The following is a 21,206-nucleotide window of genomic DNA, read 5'->3' on the forward strand; positions in this document are numbered from 1 at the left end:
ATTCATTAGGAACTTATGTACACCTGCTGATTAATGCAAATACGAGGAAATCTGCAGGTGCTGGAAATACACAAAATGCTAGTGGAACGTAGCAGGCCAGGCAGCATCTATAGGGAGAAGCGCTGTCGACGTTTCGGGCCTGACGAAGTGTTTTGGCCTGAAGCATCTTCAGCGCTTCTCCCTATAGCTGCTGCCTGGCCTGTTGCCTTCCACCAGCACTTTGTGTGTGTTGATTAATGCAAATGTCTACTTAGTCGATCATGTGGCAGCAACTGAATAAATAAAAGCATGTAGGAATGGTCAAGTGGTTCAGTTGTTGTTCAGACCAAACATAAGAATGGGGAAGATATATTTCTAAGTGACTTTTATTGTGCAATGATTGTTGGGGTGGTTTAAGTATCTCAGAAACTGCAGATCTCCAGAGATTTTCATGCACCCCTGTCTCTAGAGCAGGAGTTCCCAAATTGTTTAATGCCATGGGCCAGTACCATTAAACAAGGGGGTCCGTGGACCCCAGGCTGGGATCCCCGCTCTGGAGTTTACAGAGAATGGGGTGAAAAGCAAAAAAAAATCCAGAGAGTAGCCATTCTGTGGGCAAAATGTCTTGTTAATAAGAGAGGCCGGAAGAGAATAGCTAGACTGATTCAAGTTGACAGGAAGGTGACCATAACTCAAATAACAACAGTGGCTTGCAGAAGAGCATCTCTGAATGCACAACACATCAAACCTTGAAGTGATTGGACTGCAACAGCAGAAGATCATGAACATAAACTCAGAAGCCACTTTATTATGAACAGAAGGTACCTAATAAGGTGGCTACTGAGTGTTGTTTACCACATTATCATCTATATAATTAATATACTTAGATAATAAATAACAATGGACTCCACATCAATCCTTGTGGATGACTAATAATTTTATTAAATGAGAAAGTTTATAAGTATGTTCAATGCTCAACAAATGTCCCTCTTCAGATCTGGAGTCAGGAAAAGCCTCTTACTCAACATCTGTGCTTACCTTAACTCTACCCAATGCCTCCTGCTCTCAGAGAACTAATGCTTTTCTCCTGTTCAGGCTGCAGCAGCTGAAGAGAGGACAACAAAGAGCAAGACACTCTCACTTGCTAAACAACACACACAAAATGCTGGTGGAATGCAGCAGGCCAGGCAGCATCTATAGAAAGAAGCACTGTCGACATTTCGGGCCAAGACCCTTCGTCAGAACAAACTGAAAGAAACTTCATTAACTTTGCTTAATGCATGCTGAGCTCATTGACTTCATTAACTTTATCTTCAACTTTCACCCTGCCCTCAAATTTACCTGGTCCATTTCCGACACCTCCCTCCCCTTTCTTGATCTTTCTGTCTCCATCTCTGGAGAAGGCTTATCTACTGATATCTACTATAAGCCTACTGACTCTCACAAGTACCTGGACTATTCCTCTTCCCACCCTGTCTCTTGCAAAAATGCCATCCCCTTCTCACCATTCCTCTGTCTCTGTCGCATCTGCTCTCAAGATGAGGCTTTTCATTCCAGGACGAAGGAGGTGTCTTCCTTTTTTAAACAAAGAGGCTTCCCTCTGCTCTCAAATGCAACTCTCCTATTTCACACACATCTGCCCTCACCCCATCCGTCCGCCATCCCACTCATTTTAATTCCACGTCCCATTCTGATATGTCTATCCAAGGCCTCCTCTACTGCCAAGAAGAAGCCACACTCAAGTTGGAGGAGCAACACCTTATATTCCGTCTGGGTGGCCTCCAACCTGATGGCATGAACATTGATTTCTCTACCTTCCGTTAATGCCCCTCCTCCCCTTCTTACCCCATCCCTGTTTTATTTATTTCCCCCCTCCCTTTATTTCTCTCTCTGCCCATCACTCTGCCTGTTCTCCATCTCCAACTGGTGCTCCCCTCCCCCTTTCTTTCTCCCTAGGCCTCCCGTCCCATGATCCTTTCCCTTCTCCAGCTCTGTATCCCTTTTGCCAATCACCTTTCCAGCTCTTAGCTTCATCCCACCCCCTCGTCTTCTCCTATCATTTCAGATTTCCCCCTCACCCTCCTACTATCTTGTATTTCAGTTAGTCCTGACGAAGGATCTCGGCCCGAAATGTCAATGGCGCTTCTTCCTATAGATGCTGCCTGGCCTGCTGAGTTCCACAAGCATTTTGTGTGTGTTGCTTGAATTTCCAGCATTTGCAGATTACCTCATGCTCACTTGCTAAACAATGTTTTAGATAAACAGTTGCATAGGCACACAGTATTTACAGAGTTCACACCCATCTTACCTCTTGTATTGGGCTGTGGAGTTATTTTTCATGTAGTTTAATGCTCCTGTGCTTGTTTGTGTTTTGTGCTTTGATATAATCACATATGTGCATGTGTGAGATTGTTCATTGAGTTTTTCAGTGGTTATAGTTGGTTCTGTATTTTCCTGGAAACTTTTTGGTTTCAGTGGCAGTTTCACATTACCTGAATCTGCCTGTCTGATTGGTTAATGCTTTCTGTTATTTACTGTTGTAAATACTCTGGTATAAGAAGATTACACCAGCTTTGTGTTGTCTCCTTTCCCTGCTCTTTGTCTGCCTGTCTCTTTTCCTCTTTAACTCTCACCAATCTTCTCCCTTCATCTTCTTTGGTCTTGTTACACTTAACAGAAATGATTATAAGGAATAAATTTAATGCCTCAATTCTTAACTTCTGAAGAAACTTCAGAAGGCAAGAGCATCAGGGTCCAACACACCCTGTCTCAGAATGAGTCAGAGATCCAGGGAACAACTGATTTTTCACTTTCCGTAGAGCTGGAGAACTGAATTGTTGAGCTCCTCATCAAGTGTTGAGAAATTCCACCTCCCTGAGGCACAGGGAGGGACATTTTCATTGATGAGTTGGTGATGGGAATCTGCTGGCTGAGTGATCAGGAAACATCTCTGCCAACACTTTCACAAGGAACAATAGCAAGTCTAGTAGCCGCCAGCTGGCAGGTCAGATGATCCAGCCCATGAAGAGGCATTGCAGTCTATCTCTGAACAATGAGGTCTCACAAACAGCAAGACATGAATTAAGGTAAAGGACTATTATAGCAATTGCAGCAAATTGTCTAAGGGGTGAATTTTGGCAAGCACACCAGGAGAACACTCCTTTCTTTTGAACAACACAATGAAATCTTTTCAGCAGGTCAGTAAAGGTCTTTGTTCTGTATTTAATTTGAGAGACACCACCTCCCACAGTGCAGCATTCTCGCAGTACTATGGTGTCAGCCTGGATTATGTTCTCAAATCTCTGGAGTGGAGCTTGAAATCACACCCTTCTGATTTACAGGTAAGAGGGTTACTAATGAGTCAAAGCCCACAGATGAAAGGACACAGCTTTCCTTGTGAAAAGTTAATGCACAATAATTCCCACCATAGTTAGTAGTGAACATGATATTTTTTCATGTAAGTTCATTATCAAATCAAATCAAATTCAAGTATAATTATCACTCAACCATACATGGATACAGCCAAATGAAACAGCATTCCTCTGGGGCCAAAGTGCAAAACATACACAGCACATGCAAAATATGCACAACAAATCCCCCTTTTCACTCAACATTCATTGCATGCTGTCTTCTCAATGAATTGCACAAATCATTGTTTCAATCAACTTCAGTAAATCCTTAAGATTCTTGAAAATTTGTAACTAGTGTTACTTATAACAGATGCAAAATGCTAGAGGAACTCAGCAGGTCAGGCAGCATCTATGGGAAGGAATAAACATTCGATGTTTCTGACCGAGATCCTACTTCCTGATGTGATGTCTCAGTTCAAAACATTGAGTATATATTCCTTTCCATAGATGCTGCCTGACCTGCTGAATTCCTCCAATATTTTGTGAACTTACACTGAATTTCCAGCATCTGCAGAATCTCTTGTGCTTACTGTTGCTTGTGTTGGGCCTTTAACTACTCATGATTAAGTCAGTCACATATCCAAATTTATAGATGAAACAGAAATAGATAAAATTGTGAACAAAGTGGAATGCAAAGAGGCATTGTTGGATTAAGTGGCAAATGTATGTTGTAGTAGGTAAAGACGATATCAAAAAATGTATAAAGTCTTCATTGATTCAATTGCTATGCACATCTGAATCAGAATCAGGTTTATTATCACCGGCATATGACATGAAATTTGTTAACTTAGCAGCAGCAGTTCAATGCAATACATAATATAGCAGAAAGAGAAAAAATAATAATTGTAACAAATAAAATAAAACATAATAATAAATAAACAAGTAAACCAATTACATATATTGATTAGATTTTAAAAATGTGCAAAAACAGGAATGCTGTATATTAAAAAAGGTGAGGTAGTGTCCAAAGCTTCAATGACCATTAAGGAATCGAATGGCAGAGGGGAAGAAGTTGTTCCTGAATCGCCGAGTGTGTGCCTTCAGGCTTCTGAACCTCCTACCTGATGGTAACAGTGAGAAAAGGGCATGCCTTGGGTGCTGGAGGTCCTTAATAATGGATGTTGCCTTTCTGAGACACCACTCCCTAAAAATGTCCTGGGTACTTTGTAGACTAGTGTCCAAGATGGAGCTGACTAGATTTACAACCTTCTGCAGCTTCTTTCGGTCCTGTGCAGTAGCCCCTCTACACCAGATGGTTATGTAGCCTGTCAGAATGCTTTCCACAGTACAACTATATTGAGTGTATTTGTTGACATACCAAATCTCTTCAAGCTCCAAATATAGCCGCTGTCTTGCCTTCTTTATGACTACATCATATGTTGGGACCAGTTTAGATCCTCAGAGATCTTGACAACCAGGAACATGAAGCTGTTCACTATCTCCCCTTTATGAGGATTGGCAGAATATGATGAACAGTAAAATATCTTTAAATCTCAAGAAAGATATGGGGAAAGAAGTTATATTGCTTTAACATAAATCCCTGATTAGGACTTAACTAAATTGATGGGTCAAACGTTTGCTGGTTGGAGTTAAAGCATCTGATGAGAATCACCAGTGTTCAACCATTTAACCTTCAGTAGGGTCTGGACGTCTGTCCATGTACCATTGTACACAGAAACCTGTTCTTATTAAGTGACAGATGGTTCTTCATCTGTCATTATACTCCATCAATGGACTTCACATTGACTCTAAAGGTGGAGCTAAGTCTTGCTGGGATTTCACAGTACCACAGTGGGGAAATAACTTTCTGATCCTGCACAATGTTGGACTTCATGGACTTAAGTGGAGATAGTGGGCTTGCTAACTGTGAAGACATTTTATAAACCAATAGCTTAATTATTTACTTATTTTTAAATCTCTCTACATATCAGATGCTTAAAAGAAGCTAAAAATGTCTCGCCACTTTGATAGAACAGAAAGTTCAGTTCCAGGGCCTACCAAAACCTATCAGAGACTTTCAGGGAGGTAGTACTCTGTCCAAGCTCAGTCACCACTAGGACCTCACTGCAATCACTCCCTGCACCAGCACCAATCTGAGTGTATTGAGGGATGGCAAGATCAGGCTTCAGTAAGTGCCAGTGTCTGGAGAACACGCACATTGGATCCGAATGATGGTTTGGGTTCAGCATAATCTGGTCTACGATACCCATTTCTGGGAATCATCTTAGAAAGAAAGTATATTAGTCTTGGGGATGGGCACGGATAAACTGACTCGGCTGACGTCTGGAATGCAGGGGTTCAATTTGGAGGTGAGACTGCACAAGCCTGGTTAGTATTCCAATATACTTAGCAGATTAAAGAATGAACTTAAAAGTTCCCAATATATTCTGAAAAAATAATAGGGCAGATCTGAAAAAAGTCATGTTTTAAAGTGCACTTAGAACATAATAACAGGATTTATGAAAGGAAAATCACATTCAACTAATCTTTTAAAGCTTCTTGAGGTTGTTACTAACAGAACTGATGGGGTAAAGCAGAGGATGTGGTGTATTTTGAATGTTTGAATGCCTTTGATGTGGTGCAGTGCAAGAGGTCATTAAAGCATTGGGGTAATATACTGGTTTGGATTGATGATTGGTTAATTGGCAGAAAGAAAACACGAATTAAGGAGTAATTTTTGGGTTCTGAGACTGAAATTGTGCTGGGGCTCCAGCTATTCACTTTCTACAAGAATAAGGAAAAATTAAGCAGACTGGATATACAAAGCTGGAGCAGACTCCCCTCTGGGCATGAGTTCAGCAAGCATTTTCAGTTGCATTTTGATCTACTTCTGAGTCTATCATTCTTCTTCACTTTGCTAAGTTCTCGATTATAATAAGTATCTTACAATTGAAGGAGAAGATGTGTAAGCATTATTCCAGAAGACATCCGATCAATATCATGAATAATATTACTGTAGCATTTTTGGATACACTTTCGAAACATAGAAACATAGAAAACCTACAGCACAATACAGGCCCTTCAGCCCACAAAGTTGTGCCAAACATGCCCCTACCTTAGAAATTACTAGGCTTACCCATAGCCCTCTATTTTTCTAAACACCATGTACCTATCCAAAAGTCTCTTAAGAGACCCTATCGTATCCGCCTCCACCACCATTGCCGGCAGCCCATTCCACGCACTCACCACTCTCTGAGTAAAAAACTTACCCCTGACATCTCCTCTTACCTACTCCCCAGCACCTTAAACCTGTATCCTCTTGTGGCAACCATTTCAGCCCTGGGAAAAAGCCTCTGACTATCCACACGATCCATGCCTCTCATCATCTTATACACCTCTATCAGGTCACCACTCATCTATCACTCCAAGGAGAAAAGGGCGAGTTCACTCAACCTATTCTCATAAGGCATGCTCCACAATCCAGGCAACATCCTTATAAATCTCTGCACCCTTTCTATGGCTTCCACATCCTTCCTGTAGTGAGGTGACCAGAACTGAGCGCAGTACCCCAAGTGGGGTCTGACCAGGGTCCTATATAGCGGCAACATTTCCTCTCTGCTCCTAAATTCCATTCCACAATTGATGAAGGCCAATACATCATATGCCTTCTTAACCACAGAGTCAACCTGCACAGCTGCTTTGAGCGTCCTATGGACGCGGACCCTAAGATCCCTCTGATCCTCCACACTGCCAAGAGTCTTACAATTAATACTATATTCTGCCATCATATTTTTCTTTACTTTCATTCACCCTGCATATTGATAATTTATCTTGTATTGAATGAACTCTACTAGGAGCCAAAATGCCCAATTTACAGCACTTGTAAGTGATTAGAAGGATTTAGCTTTATCTCATCTGGTAAGGGTGAATCTGAAGCCAAGTTTCACAGGTGAAAGTATAAAATTCTAATAGATAGTCAGTTTATTTGTCAATGAGATATATGCAAAAAGTTTTATTATAGAATAGCACAGTGACTGAAATAATCAAGGCTCAAAATAATATAATTGTAAATGAAAGAGTAGGCAAACTTGGTTGGCTGTTAACACAGCTATCACTTCCAATGTGTTGAATAGATGAACTTGGCAGTGACATCAATTAATGCAATTGCAAGTTTTAAAAACTGGTTTTCTTTATTATGTACACACACAAAATTTGATTTCCTTCAGCAATTATACATTCAGTCTTATTAAAAGTATTGAATTACTATCTTACATCCTGAATTCAAAGCATTAATTGATCCAAATAAGGCTTCTTGAATCCAATTTACCAGTACTGGACAGTTTGATTAGTTCTTTCTTAAATATGTCCTACTAGATTAGTAATCCGCAGCACCCTTCTCCAACCATTCTCATTCCTTTGATAAATCTCTAAATATTTACTTCTGATCATGTTGTGTGGCTGCAAATCTGGAATCATTTACTCTGTTGTAGTTAATTACACTATGTTTGGAATGTTCCCAGGTTACCTAAATTACATTATATTCTGATTAAATCAAATTTGACTTAAAGACTGAAATTGTTAGCCTCTTCTCAGTTTCCTCCATAGTTGCTTATTTCCACTTAGTTCCTCTTACATTAACAGCCTTAATAAAGCAGAACCCCTTCATGCTGTGACTGCTACCGATGTTTAACAGCAGCACTAATTATACTAATTAGTGGTGTAGCGCCTAGGATATCATTATTCCTCAATGAATTTCAGGCAGGTAATAACAGACACAAACATCCAACTGATATTCAGCTGGCTTTGTGTTTACTTTAGTGGACTGTTATTACCACTGATCCTGATGTACATGTTTCATACAGTTGGCATCGACTCTAAAGTAAACTCTTTAGAGAAAGATCACCGAGGTGAAGATCATGAAAGTTGATGTCCCTTTCCATAGATTCTGCCTGCAACATGTTCTATTTTAGTTCCAAAGTGTATTCACTGGATTTAATGAGGCCTCCTTTCAGAAAAGACCGTGACGCATGTTCTCATATGCGTTTCCCCGTTAGGAGGTTTAACCTTTAACACCCTGCAATTAAATGAGGATTGCCATCAGAACAAGACTGTTCACACAAGTGACTTACGTGTATACAAACACACTGCCCAAGTCTACCACTAAGTATTCAATAAACCTAGCAACAGAACACTCAATGGCACACAATATCAAACCATAATTTAAAGCTTCAATAATTTTTTTTTAAATTGGCCTGGAAAATAACCCATTACCCACTCCAACCTAACCCAAGATTTTGATTGATGCAGGCCACAGGAAAGATTTGATGCTTAACTTTGCAATCATTCTTCGTTATCCAACTACCCTTACGTAGCAAGATATAAAGTATAGCCATCAAAATCAAAGCAGAATATAGTGGAAATAGCAGAACAAACAGCATCTAAGGAGAGTGTCACAACCAAGAGAAAATCCTGCTGGAGGGTTTCGGCCAGAAACGTTGACTGTACTCTTTTCCATAGATGCTGCCTGGCCTGCTGAGTTCCTCCAGCATTTTGTGTGTGTTGCTCTAGGGCAGTGTAATGTTTTAGGTTGGTGACTAGGAATGAGTATCAGCTTCAGATACATATTCATTTATTTATTGTAAGACCATAAGATATAGGAGCAGAATTAGGCCATTTGGCCCATTGAGTCTGCTCCTCCATTTCATCATGGCTGATCCAATTTTCCTCTTAGCCCCAATCTCCAGCTTTTCCCTATATCCCTTCATGCCCTGACCAATCAAGAATCTATCAACTTCTGCCTTGAATATACATAAAGACCTCAATAAGGTTCAATAGATACATTTAATGTCAGAGAAATGTATACAATATACATCCTGAAATACTACTTCTTTGCAAATATCCACGAAAACAGAAGAGTGCCCCAAAAAGTGAATGACAGTTAAATGCTAGAACCCCAAAGCCCCCACCCCCAGTTACCCCCCCCCACACACAAACAGCAGCAAGGCAACAATCCCCCCAACCAGCAAAAAAACATTGGCACCCTCCCCACTGAGCCCTCAATTGTGCAGCAAAGCATCAATAAAGACACAGACTTTCAATACCCCAGAGTCTATTTATTCACCTGGTTATTTGACAAATCACAGGCTCTCTCTCTCTCTCTCTCTCTCTCTCTCTCTCTCTATCTCCCCCTAATAAAGGAAAAGGGGTGTCCCCGTCTTACAGTGAGAAGGGAGACATGACAAACAGCTTGCTGATTTATGATGTTAAAAATCTGTAGCATCACTTTTTCCGAGTTCTGCACCCAGAGAATTGGCCCTGGAAAGGCTCTGGTCTCTCTACACACAGCCAGCAGCTAACCCGCTGCTCCCAATGTTCCGTGTTGTCCCATGACGCCTCAATCAGGGATACCGGCCTTAGATCAGCCCATCTCGAGAGGCATGAAAATCCGGCAACCTGAAGGCACCCTAGTCTTCCAGGATGCGTCCTTGGGATATCAAAAAAACAGCTGGTCGTGAGGCCCTGAGAGCGGGTGCCATTCCTTCAATGAGCCAAAGTCAGAGTGTAACTCCAGGTCAGGGTCCTCAAAAGAACCTCGAAAAGGATAAAAATAGATATCAAAGCTAGAAATAGAGCTGTTTCCTAAGATGCAAGCGAAGGAGTCATCGTTTCGTGCCATCATGACTTTGCTCCGCCCTCTGAGTCTTGCCTCCACAGCTGTCTGTGGCAAAGAATTCCACAGATTCACCTCTCTCCGGCTAAAGAAATTCTTCCTCATCTCTATTCTAAAAGGACACCTTCCATTATGAGGATATGTCCTCTGATCTTAGACTCTCCCAATATATGAAACATCCTCTCCACATCCACTCTATCAAGACCTTTCACCATTCAATAGGTTTCAATGAGGTCGGCTCTCAGCCTTCTGAATACAGACCCAGAGCCATCAGATGCTCTTCATATGATCAGCCATTCAATCCTGGAATCATTTTTATGATCATCCTTTGAACCCTCTCCAGTTTCAGCACATCCTTTCTGAGATAAGGGGCCCAAAACTGCTCACAAGACTGCAAGTGAGGCCTCACCAGTGCTTTATAAAATTTCAACATTGAATCCTTGCTTTTATGTTTTAGTCCCCTTGAAATGAATGCTGAAATTGCATTTGCCTTCCTCACCACAGACTCAAACTGCAAACTAAACTTTAGGGAATCCTGCACAAGTACTCCCAAGTCCCTTTGCACCTCAGTTTTTTGTATTTTCTCTCCATTTAGAATTAGTTAACCCTTTCATTTCTTCTACCAAAGAGCATGGCCATATATTTCTTGACATTGTATTCCATCTGCCATTTCTTTGCCCATTCTCCTAAGCTGTCTAAGTCCTCCTGTAGCCTCTCTACTTCTTCAGAATTATCTACCCCTCCACCTATCTTCATATCATCTGCAAACTTTGCACCAAAGCCATCAATTCCATCATCTAAATCATTGACATATACTGTAATGTAAAATGAATCAGTCCAAACACAGACCCTTGTGGAAAACCACTAGTCACTGGCACCCAGCCAAAAAAGACTCCCTTTAGTCCCACTCTTTGCCTTCCACCAATCAGCCACTGCTTTATCCATGCTAGAATTTTCCTGTAATGCCATAGGCTCATAGCTTGTTAAGCAGCCTCATGTGTGGCACCTTGTCAAAGGCCTTCTGAAAATCCAGATACACACTATCTCCTTTGTCTATCCTTGTTATTTCTTCAAAGAATTCCAATAGATTTTTCCTTAAAGAAACCATGCTGGCTACGGCCTATATTATCATGTGCCTCCAAGAACCCCGAGACCTCACCCTGAATAATTGACTCCAACAACTTCACAACCACTGAGATCAGAGTAACTGGCCTATAGTTTCTTTTCTTCTGCTTTTCTCCCTTCTTCAAGAGTGGAGTGCCATTTGTAATTTTCCAGTCTTCCAGAACCTTTCCAGAATCTAGTGATTCTTGAAAGATCATTATTACTGTCTCCACAATCTCTTCTGCCACCTTTTTCAGAAATCTGGGGTGTACACCATCCTGTCCAGGTGACTTATCTACCTTCAGATCTTTCATTTTCCCAAGAACCTTCTCTCTAGTCATAATAACTTCACACACTTCATGCCCCCTGACACCTGGAACTTCCATAATACTGTTAGTGCCTTCTACAGTGAAGACTGATGCAAAATACTCATTCAGTTCATCTGCCATTTTGTTGCCCCCATTACTACCTCTCCAGAATCATTTTCCATTGGTCTGATATCCATTTTCACCACTCTTTTACACTTTATATATTTGAAGAATCTTTTGGTATCCTCTTTAATATTATTAGCTAGCATACTTTACTATTTCATCTTTACCTTCTTACCAACTTTATCAGTTGCCTTCTGTTGGTTTTTAAAAGCTTTCCAAACCTCTAACTTCCCACTTTTTTTTTGCTGTATTATATGCCCTCTCTTTGGATTTTATGTTGGCTTTGACTTCCCTTGTTAGTCATGGTTATTTTATCTTTCCTTTAGAATACTTATTCTGCTTTGGGATGTATATATCCTGTGTCTTCCAAATTGCTTCCAGAAATTCCAGCCATTGCTGCTCTGCCATCATTCTTGCTAGTCTTCTTTTCCAAACAATCCTGGCCATCTCCTTTCTCATGCCTCTGTAATTCCCTTTACTCCACTATAATACTGATACATCATTTGTACACAAAAAACATAGAACGAAATGTGTCATTGACATTTACAACCAATGCAATCTGAGGATGTCTTGGGGCAGCCCACAAGAACTGCCACACATTCTGGTGCCAACATAGCATGCCCGCCAAGTTCAGCAGAACAAGACAAGCAAGAGCAAAAACAAAATGATACAACAAAACATCAAAACAAGCCCTTTTCCTTCTATTGTAGGAGAGTGATGCCAAGGCAGTGGGCTTCCACACAAACTCAGACAGGCCTCCAAACCCAGAACAGGCTGCCTGCAGAGCCCAAGGCTCCAGACTCTCAGGCTCAAAGAAATTGGGCTTTTGGCTTACGGACATGCTAACCCATGACTTTGACTTTTAATCTCAACCTTCAGACATGCTGACTTCAGTCTTCGACCTTTTCAACTTACAGTACCAACCCCAGGACTTGGATATCATGGGACTTTGAACTCCATGCCTCACCCTCTGGATCGCATGAACCTCTGACCTCGGGACTTGCTGACCTGACTTTAACCTAGCCCACGTCCTTGGGGCCCATTGTCCACAACTCAATGCCATATTTAAATTTGCTGATGACACCACTGCTGTTGGCTGAATCAAAGGTTGCTGAATCAGTATACAAGAGGTAGATTGAAAATTGGGTTCTATGGTGGCACAACAACCTCTCACTCAACTTCAGCAAGTGCAAAGAGTTGATATAGACTACAGGAAGAAGAAGCTAGAGGTCTATGAGACAGTCCTCATTAAAGGATCAGAGGCAGAGCGGGTCAGTAGTTTTAAATTACTTAGCGTTATCATATCAGAGGATCTGTTCAGGGAGCAGTAAGTAAATGCCATCACAAGGAAGGCACACCAGCACCTTTACTTTCTTAGAAGTTGGCACAGATTCAGTCCGGCATCTAGAACTTTGATAAACTTCTATCAATGCACAGCAGGACTCATGGCCTGGTATAGATACACTATGTTCCCCTGGGATCTCAGTGATGTTAGTGTAAAGGGAAGCAGCTAGACTTTCTCTTGTTGCAGATAGTAATTCTCTGGCACTTTTGTGATGTGAATATTACTTGCCATTATCAGCCCAAGCCTACATGTCCTCTCAGGCTCCACGCATACAAGGTCTGGTTCATTTGCCAAGGGGCTATGAATAGAATTCAATATTGCACAATTGTCAGTAAACATTCCTCTTCTACTATTATGATGGAAGGAAGGTCATAGTCGAGGCTGCTGAAGAGTTGTGCCCTGATTATTACCCTGAAGAACACCTGCAGTAATGTCCTGTGAATTAGATGATAGACTTCCAACAAGCACAACTATCTTCCAGGGGTATGACTCAGACCACTGGAGTTGTTTTACCAGGGTGTCTTAATGCATTCAGTAAATATTGTTTTGATATTAAGTATTGCCAGTCTCACCTCACATAGAATACTTAAAAATAGAATAGTACAACTCATTACAGTCATAGAAAAGCACAGCACAGAAACAGGGTTTTTGGCCCATCTATTCAATGTCAAAACCATTTAAATAGCCTACACCCATTAACATGCACTGGGACTATAGCCCTCCATATCCTGACTATCCATGTTCCTGCCCAAACTTCTTTTAAACGTTGAAATTGAGCTTGCATGCACCATTTGTGCTGACAGCTCATTCTACAATATCAGAACCCTCTGAGTGAAGTAGTTTCCCCTCATGTTCTCCTTAAGTTTCTCACTTTTCACCCTTAAGCCATAACCTTGGTTTGTAGTCCCACCACTCTGAGTGGTAAACGCCTTCTGGCAGTTCCCTCATCTATACACCTCAAAATTTTGTATACCTCTGTCAAATCTCGTCTCAGTTTTCTATGTTCTAAAGTAGACAGTCCCAACATATTCAATCTTTCCTTATAACTCAGGTCCTCCAGACCCGGCAATGTCTCTGCACTCTTTCAAAATTGTTTACGTCTGTCCTGTAGGTTGATCACCAAAACTGCGCACAATACTCCAAATTAGGCCTCACCAACATCTTGTACAACTTCAACATCACATTCCATCTCCTGTACCCAATACATTGATTTATGTAGGCCAAAATGCCAAAAGCTGTCCTGACCCTATCTACCTGTGATGCCACTCTCAATGAATTATGTACCTGTATTCTCAGACCCCTTTGTTCTACAGCACTCCTTAATACCCCACATTCACCGTGTAAGACCAACCCCTGTTGGTCCTACCAAAGTGCAAAACCTTGCACTTATCTGCATTAAATTCCATCAGCCATTTCTCAGCCCATTTTTCCAGCTGATGCAGACCCCTCTGCAAGCAATGATAGCTTTCTCACTGTCCATTACATCCAGTTAACCACATTATCATTCGGATCATTGATATAGATGACAAACAATAAAGGACCCAGCACCGATCCCTGCAGCACACCATTAGATACAGGCTTCAAGTCAGAGAAGGAAACCCTCTACTACTACTCTCTGGCTTCTCCCATAAAGCCAATGTCTAATCCAGTTTACTACCTCATCCCGAATGTCAAGTGACTGAACCTACTTGACCAGCCTCCCATGCAGGACCTTGTCACTTGCCTTACTAAAGTCCATGTAGACAACATCCACTGGCTTGCCTTCATCCACTTTCCTAGTAACTTCCTTGAAAAACTCTGTAAGATTAGTTAGACATGACCTACCATGCACAAAACCATGATGACTATCATTAATCAGTCCATCTTTCCAAGTACTTATATATCCGGTCCCAGAGAATACCTTCCAGAAACTTTGCCACTATTGATGTCAGACCAGCCTATAATTTATCCACCCTGATTTTCCTAAGGGTAGCAAACACCTCCTCTATAATCTTATAATCTCCTCTATAAGTCAGTGGCGCTTTGCCTCACTTCTATAGACTCTGTATCTGTCTTCCGAATAAATACAAATGCAAAGAATTCATTTAAAGTCTCCTACATTTGTTCTGGCCCCACACATAATAACACAGCCCATAACCCTCTATTTTTGTTACATCCACGTGTCTATGACTCTTTTAAATGTCCCTATTGCATTAGTCTCTACTGCCAATCTCACAGGATGTTCCAGGTATCCACCAATCTTCATGTTTAGAAAAATACCTCCAATATATCTCCTTAAGTTTCCTCCACTCACCTAAAATAGAACTCCTCTAGAATTGGCCATTACCACCTTGGGATAAAGGTGTTGACTATCCATTCCATATATGCCCTTCATAATCTTATACATCTCTATCAATGTTCATAGTTCAAAGTACATTTATTATCAAAGTATGTATATGTCAGCGTATGCTGCTTTGAGGTTCATTTTCTTGCAGGCATTCACAGTAGAAAATATACAATACAATCAGTGAAAAAAGCTACATAGAAACAAGCACTGACAGTCAACATTCAAAAGAACACAAACTGAGCAATTAGTAAATCATTAAATAAATAATACTGAAAACATGAATTCTAGAGTACTTGAAAGTGAGTCCATAGGTTGTGGAATCAGCTTAGAGTGGAGTTTATTCAAGCTGGTTCAGGAGCTTGATGGTTAAAGGGTGAAGGGTAACTATTCCTGAACCTGTGGATCCTAAGGCTCCTATGCCTCCTTTCCACTGGCAGCAGTGAGAAGAGAGCATAGCCTTGATGGTTGGGTCCTTGATGGTGGATGCTGCTTTCCTATGACAGTATCCTTTTTAATGTGCTCAATGGTGGGAAGGTCTCTGCCTGTAATGGACTGACCTGTATCCATTTTTGTGCATTGGTGTTTCAATACCAAGTCATTTTGCAACCAGTCAGGATACTCTCCACTGTGCAGACATAGTTTTCAAAGTTTTAAGTAACATGGCAAAACTGCGCAAACACCTAAGAAAGTGGAGGCACTGTTGTGCTTTCCTTGTAATGGCACTTGCATGCTGGTTCTCGAACAGCTACTCTGCGAAGGGTATGCAAAGGAATTTAAAGTTACTCACCTTTTCCACCTCAAGTCCCTAAGGAGAACTGTTCCAATAACCTCCAGTTTCTTCTTTCCTTAGCCTCCATTATTCCAAATAGAAAAGCCCAAACTCAATCAATCTTTATAAGACATGTTCTTGAATCCAGGCAGCATCCTGGTAAATGTCCTCTTCATCCTCTCTAAAGCTTCCACATCCTTTCTATAACAGGACAACAGAAAATGTTCACAACACTCTAAGTATGGTCTAATAGCTTCTAGAATTCAAACCTTTGGTACATGTTTGGGTCAAGTCTGTGTTGATGACATCTAGAGCTGAGTGGTCCTGGTAAAATTAAGAACATGCGAAATAGGAGGTAGAGGTCATTCAACCCCATATACCTACTCTAACCTACAATAAGATTTTATTTTAATCTCAGTGCTACTTTTTTCCAGTATCCTAAATCTCTTCAATTCCCTAATACTTAACATATATTGATTTCTGTCTAGTCAAAAATGGAACTTGCACAGACTTTGGGCAAAGAATTCCAAAACTTCAGCACCCTCTGAACGAAGAGGTTTCTTTTTACCTTGGCCCTGAAATGCAAGCCCTTTGTTTTGAAACTATGACACTTTGCTCCAGCCACTCAGTCATGGGAGTCAGCATCTTGACATGTTCCCTATGGACTTTCTATATGTAAAGGTAATCTTTTGACATTCTGCAAAATTCAAGAGGGTGCATTCTGTGTCTGTTGAATTTTTCCTCATAGGAAACAGACATCATCACTGAAATTAATTTGGTGAATGTTCATACATTCCCTCCAAGGAAGGAAAATCCCTGAAGATGTATCCTCTAAGGGAACTGAATTGTTCCTTAGCAGAGAGAGTGAGAGAGAGAGAGAGAGAGAGAGAGAGAGAGAACTCTTCACATAATCTTTTATATACTGTCAGACCAAGACACTGTACATTTGCAATATATTGAAATTTATTCTCAGATCAACTTACAATAAGAACCAATGTCCCACTTGTCTTCCAAATTGTTTACTTTTCATGCACATTTCATTTTTTGTGATTCTTGTACAAATAAGTCCAGGTACTTTGAACACAAACATTTTTCAATCCATCATTATTTTAAACATTTTCTGGTTTTCCTTTTTTAAACAAAATGGACGAGTCACATTCTCCATATTGTATTTCATCTGTCATATTGATATCTGTTAGCCTAGCCTGTTCCTAACCTTCTGAAGTCTCTATGTGTCCTCCTCATAGCCCATACAACCATCCAACCTTTGTACCATCAGCCAACATGGATGACTTGCACTTGGTCTCTCCATCAGAATAAGTTCTGAACATCTAGGTTCTATTAACATTTACTATGACACTCCACTGTCATAACCTTCCAATCCAAAAATGAATCATTGATTTATATTCCCTGTTTTCTGTCCGTATTGGCATATTATCCCCATTCCTATATTATCTCCCCTAGATGCCTCTATTGCAATTTTGGTTCTTGAGTTAGCTGAAAAACCAGTGTGGAACTGTACATGATCAAGTTCTAGAGGTGGAGATGCCTAAGATCTTCAGAGACACTATGGGTAGTTGAGAAGATGGTTCAATCACCATTTACCGTGGACTTCTGTGTACACTCAGTGGTTACTTTATAATGTACCTTCTATATCTAATAAAGAGACCGCAAAGAGTACATTCATGGTGTTCTACTGCCGCAGCCTATCCACTTCAAGGTTCATCACAAAAGAACAAATTTCATGACACGTTCCGTCTGGCACCACCAATCATTCCATGGTCAAAGTCAATTAGATCACATATTTCACCATTCTGATGTCTGGTCTGAACAACAACTGAACATTTTGACCATGTATGCATGCTTTTATGTATTAAGTTGCTGCCACATGATTGGCTGATTTGCATTAATGAGCAGAAGTACCTCAGGAAGTGGACATTCAGTGTATCTCTGATGAAGGGACTCGGTTTTCCCAGTGTGCTCCTGACTGTTGTACCTTAACTACGAGTGCTTCAGGAGTTTGCATAAATTGGTGGGGATATGGCATATTTTAGAAGAGCTTTTGAAAACAATCCTGATTATTTCCTGTGATCCAGGTAATCCCTGAAAAGGACAGAGATTAGAATGGACTTAAATGGTTGAGAGAAGAAGTTGATTTTGACTTGGATTTGGCCTCTAAACTCATGCCCTGCATTTCAGAGAGTGACTTCGGGGTGACCTTGTTACTGGAGTGGGTGAGAAGTGGATTCCCATTGATCTTGTAAGTTTGTTTTACTTCAGGAGGAAGTACATTAGGGTGAGGTAGAATTATATGGTGAGAAAAACTCTCTGAGCTGCAGCACATGTCTTGGTGATTGTAGAATTTTTTTCTCTCTCTTGTTGCTTCTGATGTCTCCAATCAAAGAATGTCTGGATGGAACTTCTCCAGGTGCTTTGAGGCGTTTGCTCTAGGTAATCTGTGACCTTATACAATGCCCATTGTGCTGGAGTTGAAATCTTGATTCAAACACAGAATTCAATGGAAAAGTTCACCATTAATTCAATTCAGCTCTATTCAAGTTTAATTGTTACTTAACCATATAGGAATACATGAATACAGCCAAACAAGACAGCATTACTACAGGGTCAGGGTGCAAAGACACATGACCAACAGTCACACACAACAAGCACACACAAGATCTCAATCACGTAATAAGACCCAAGGCTCACCTCCCCCCCCACAACGCCATGGCTTAATGCATGCAAGTAAACAGACCCAAAAAGAATATCAGTAAAAGCACAACAATGCAGAATATGTATGTATATATTTAGTCCAGAACCCCCCCCCCCCCAGCCCATTGATATTTCTCCCATCCTGAGATACGTGAATAAGGGTAGCATCATGTTATCATCAGAGGGAAATCCCCTGGATTTCATCTAACCAGGTCATTGTCATTTTCATCTAACCAGTCATTGTCTCTTCACAAATGCTAATTGTGGAGGTCTTCATACAGCCCAGATACACTGGAAAGCTTCGTGTCCAATGTATGTTGGTAGTATACCATCAGGATGTCTGAGATACTGTCTGACAAGAGCTTTCCTTGCAGGTCAGTGAGGGTTATCTCATTGATTTTCTTGTAGCAGAGTTTTTGTGTTGCTGTTATTTGGTGACAGGGCTGATGGAGACATGGTGCGGGTAATGTGGAATGTTGTCGTGAGGTCCTGCTTATCTTTGACAATACATGGTTTCTACTTGTGGTGAACAACATATACCTGTCTGGATACGCCCCCCCCCCCCCCCACTGACTGCTCCTGTGGCTCCTCCCACTGATCGTTGGTCCTCCCACAGACCCCGGTATAAAGGCGATTGGAGACACAGCCCCAGCCTCAGTCTCCAGGATGTAGTGTGGTGGTCAATTGCTGCTTGTTCTTTCTTTCAGCCAATAAAAGCCTATATCTCGCCTCACGTCTCCGAGAGTTATTGATGGTGCATCACTACTCCAACAAAACTGTGTTTTAAGCATTTTGTTGACAACCAGAATTCTGCTGAATTTATGATTAGAAAGGAGCAAGTTGGGAAACATATCTTTTCAGAAGACCATTCTAGCAGCTATACAGTCCAGCCTGGTGAAAGATCATGCTGCTGGATTGGTCCTGCCGATGGACATAGACAAAACACACTCTAGATCTCATCCTGTGCCCCTGGTATCCTCAGTGCATCTTTTCAGTGTTATTCATGAAGGATATTGTTCATTAGTTGATGAAGAGCAATGGATACTATTTAGCAGGAGGTTTCCTTTTTGAGACTTTGTAGGTTGTTTGAGAATTCCCATAGCTTATTCCTCCTCATCTGTATCCCACTTTGTTGCCATCTCAGATGCGTTTGGCTTTCAGTCAGTCAGGTCACATGTGGAGATGGTGATGACCAAGTTTGAAACATAAAAGAGGGAACACTGAAAACAACAAAACTTGCTATAAAATATAAATGAGGCCCCTCAAATGAAGAACTCAGAGGCAACATCCTGGCCCTTGTATTGCACTGATTTTTAAATTTTTTAAAATTGAATTTTCAAATAGGTTACAGAAGAAAAAAAATTATCAACCCTTCCCCCTCCCCTTAACCCCTCCCCCCTAACATATCCCTATAGAAAAAAAAGAAGAAAAAAGAAAGAAAGAAAGAATGCCTGGATATCAGAAGATCCCCACATGCTCCATGGAGTTCATAATAGCTTTAATATGTATATTTATTTCTTTCCCCAAATATCCAATAATTTTATCTTAAGAGCACCTATATACTTAATCCTATTTGCACTGATTAGTAATTCGTTACCTCAGAACCCACATAATAGAGGCTCTGAGCCTATAATCACTGGTGTTTAGAAGAATAAGTGGAGATCTCATTGAATCCTATTGAATATCATTGGCATAGATAGAGTGGACATGGAGAGGATGTTTCCTTTAGTGGGGGTATCTAGGACCAGAGAGCAGAGCCTCAGAATTTAAGAATGTCTCTTTAGAACAGAGATGAAATGGAATTACTTAGGCCAGAGGATGAGATTAATCTCTGGAATTCATTGCCACAGACGGTTGTGGAGGCCAAGTCATTGATATCTTTAAAGCAGAGGTTGACAGGTTCTCGATTACTGAGGGTACAGAAGGTTACATGCAGAATCCAGGAGAATAGGATTGAGAGGGATGATAAATCAGTTATCATGGAATAGCAGAGCAGACCTGATAGACGAAATGACCTAATACTGCTCCTATATTGTCTGCTCTTATGGCCCAAAAGGAATGCAGCTAAGTATTCCTCAATCCTAAGGGATTGCCAAAGGAGAGGATGCAACAAGGAGGAAAATTTCTGTGGCATTTTGTATCTCTGAAAGTTTTCAATTTTACTTAGTATACCCACATTGAAATAATCACTAGTTTAAGTCATCATAGAAGGAAGAAAGTTGTCTGGAAAATAAATTACGCACATTATTTTTCAGAAGTAATTATTGGGATAATGCCCCCGCTTTATTCATTGTTACTTGAAGTGCACATAAAAGAAAAATATTGTGTAGCTTGTGCACTGGATTTTCTGATAGACAGTGCTCATGGGCAAAGTTCCCTGAGTGACTGACTGAACTAGTAATCTCCTCAAGGGCATTGGAACTAGCTGCTATGAGGATGATTTGTCTGAAGGGTTTTCCTAACATAACTGTGCAACATCTGCTCTATGCCTCTCTTGGCAATACAAAGCAGACCAAAATA

The sequence above is a fragment of the Hypanus sabinus genome, chromosome 5 (genome assembly GCF_030144855.1).
Source record: "Hypanus sabinus isolate sHypSab1 chromosome 5, sHypSab1.hap1, whole genome shotgun sequence".
NCBI classification, from domain to species: Eukaryota; Metazoa; Chordata; class Chondrichthyes; order Myliobatiformes; family Dasyatidae; genus Hypanus; species Hypanus sabinus.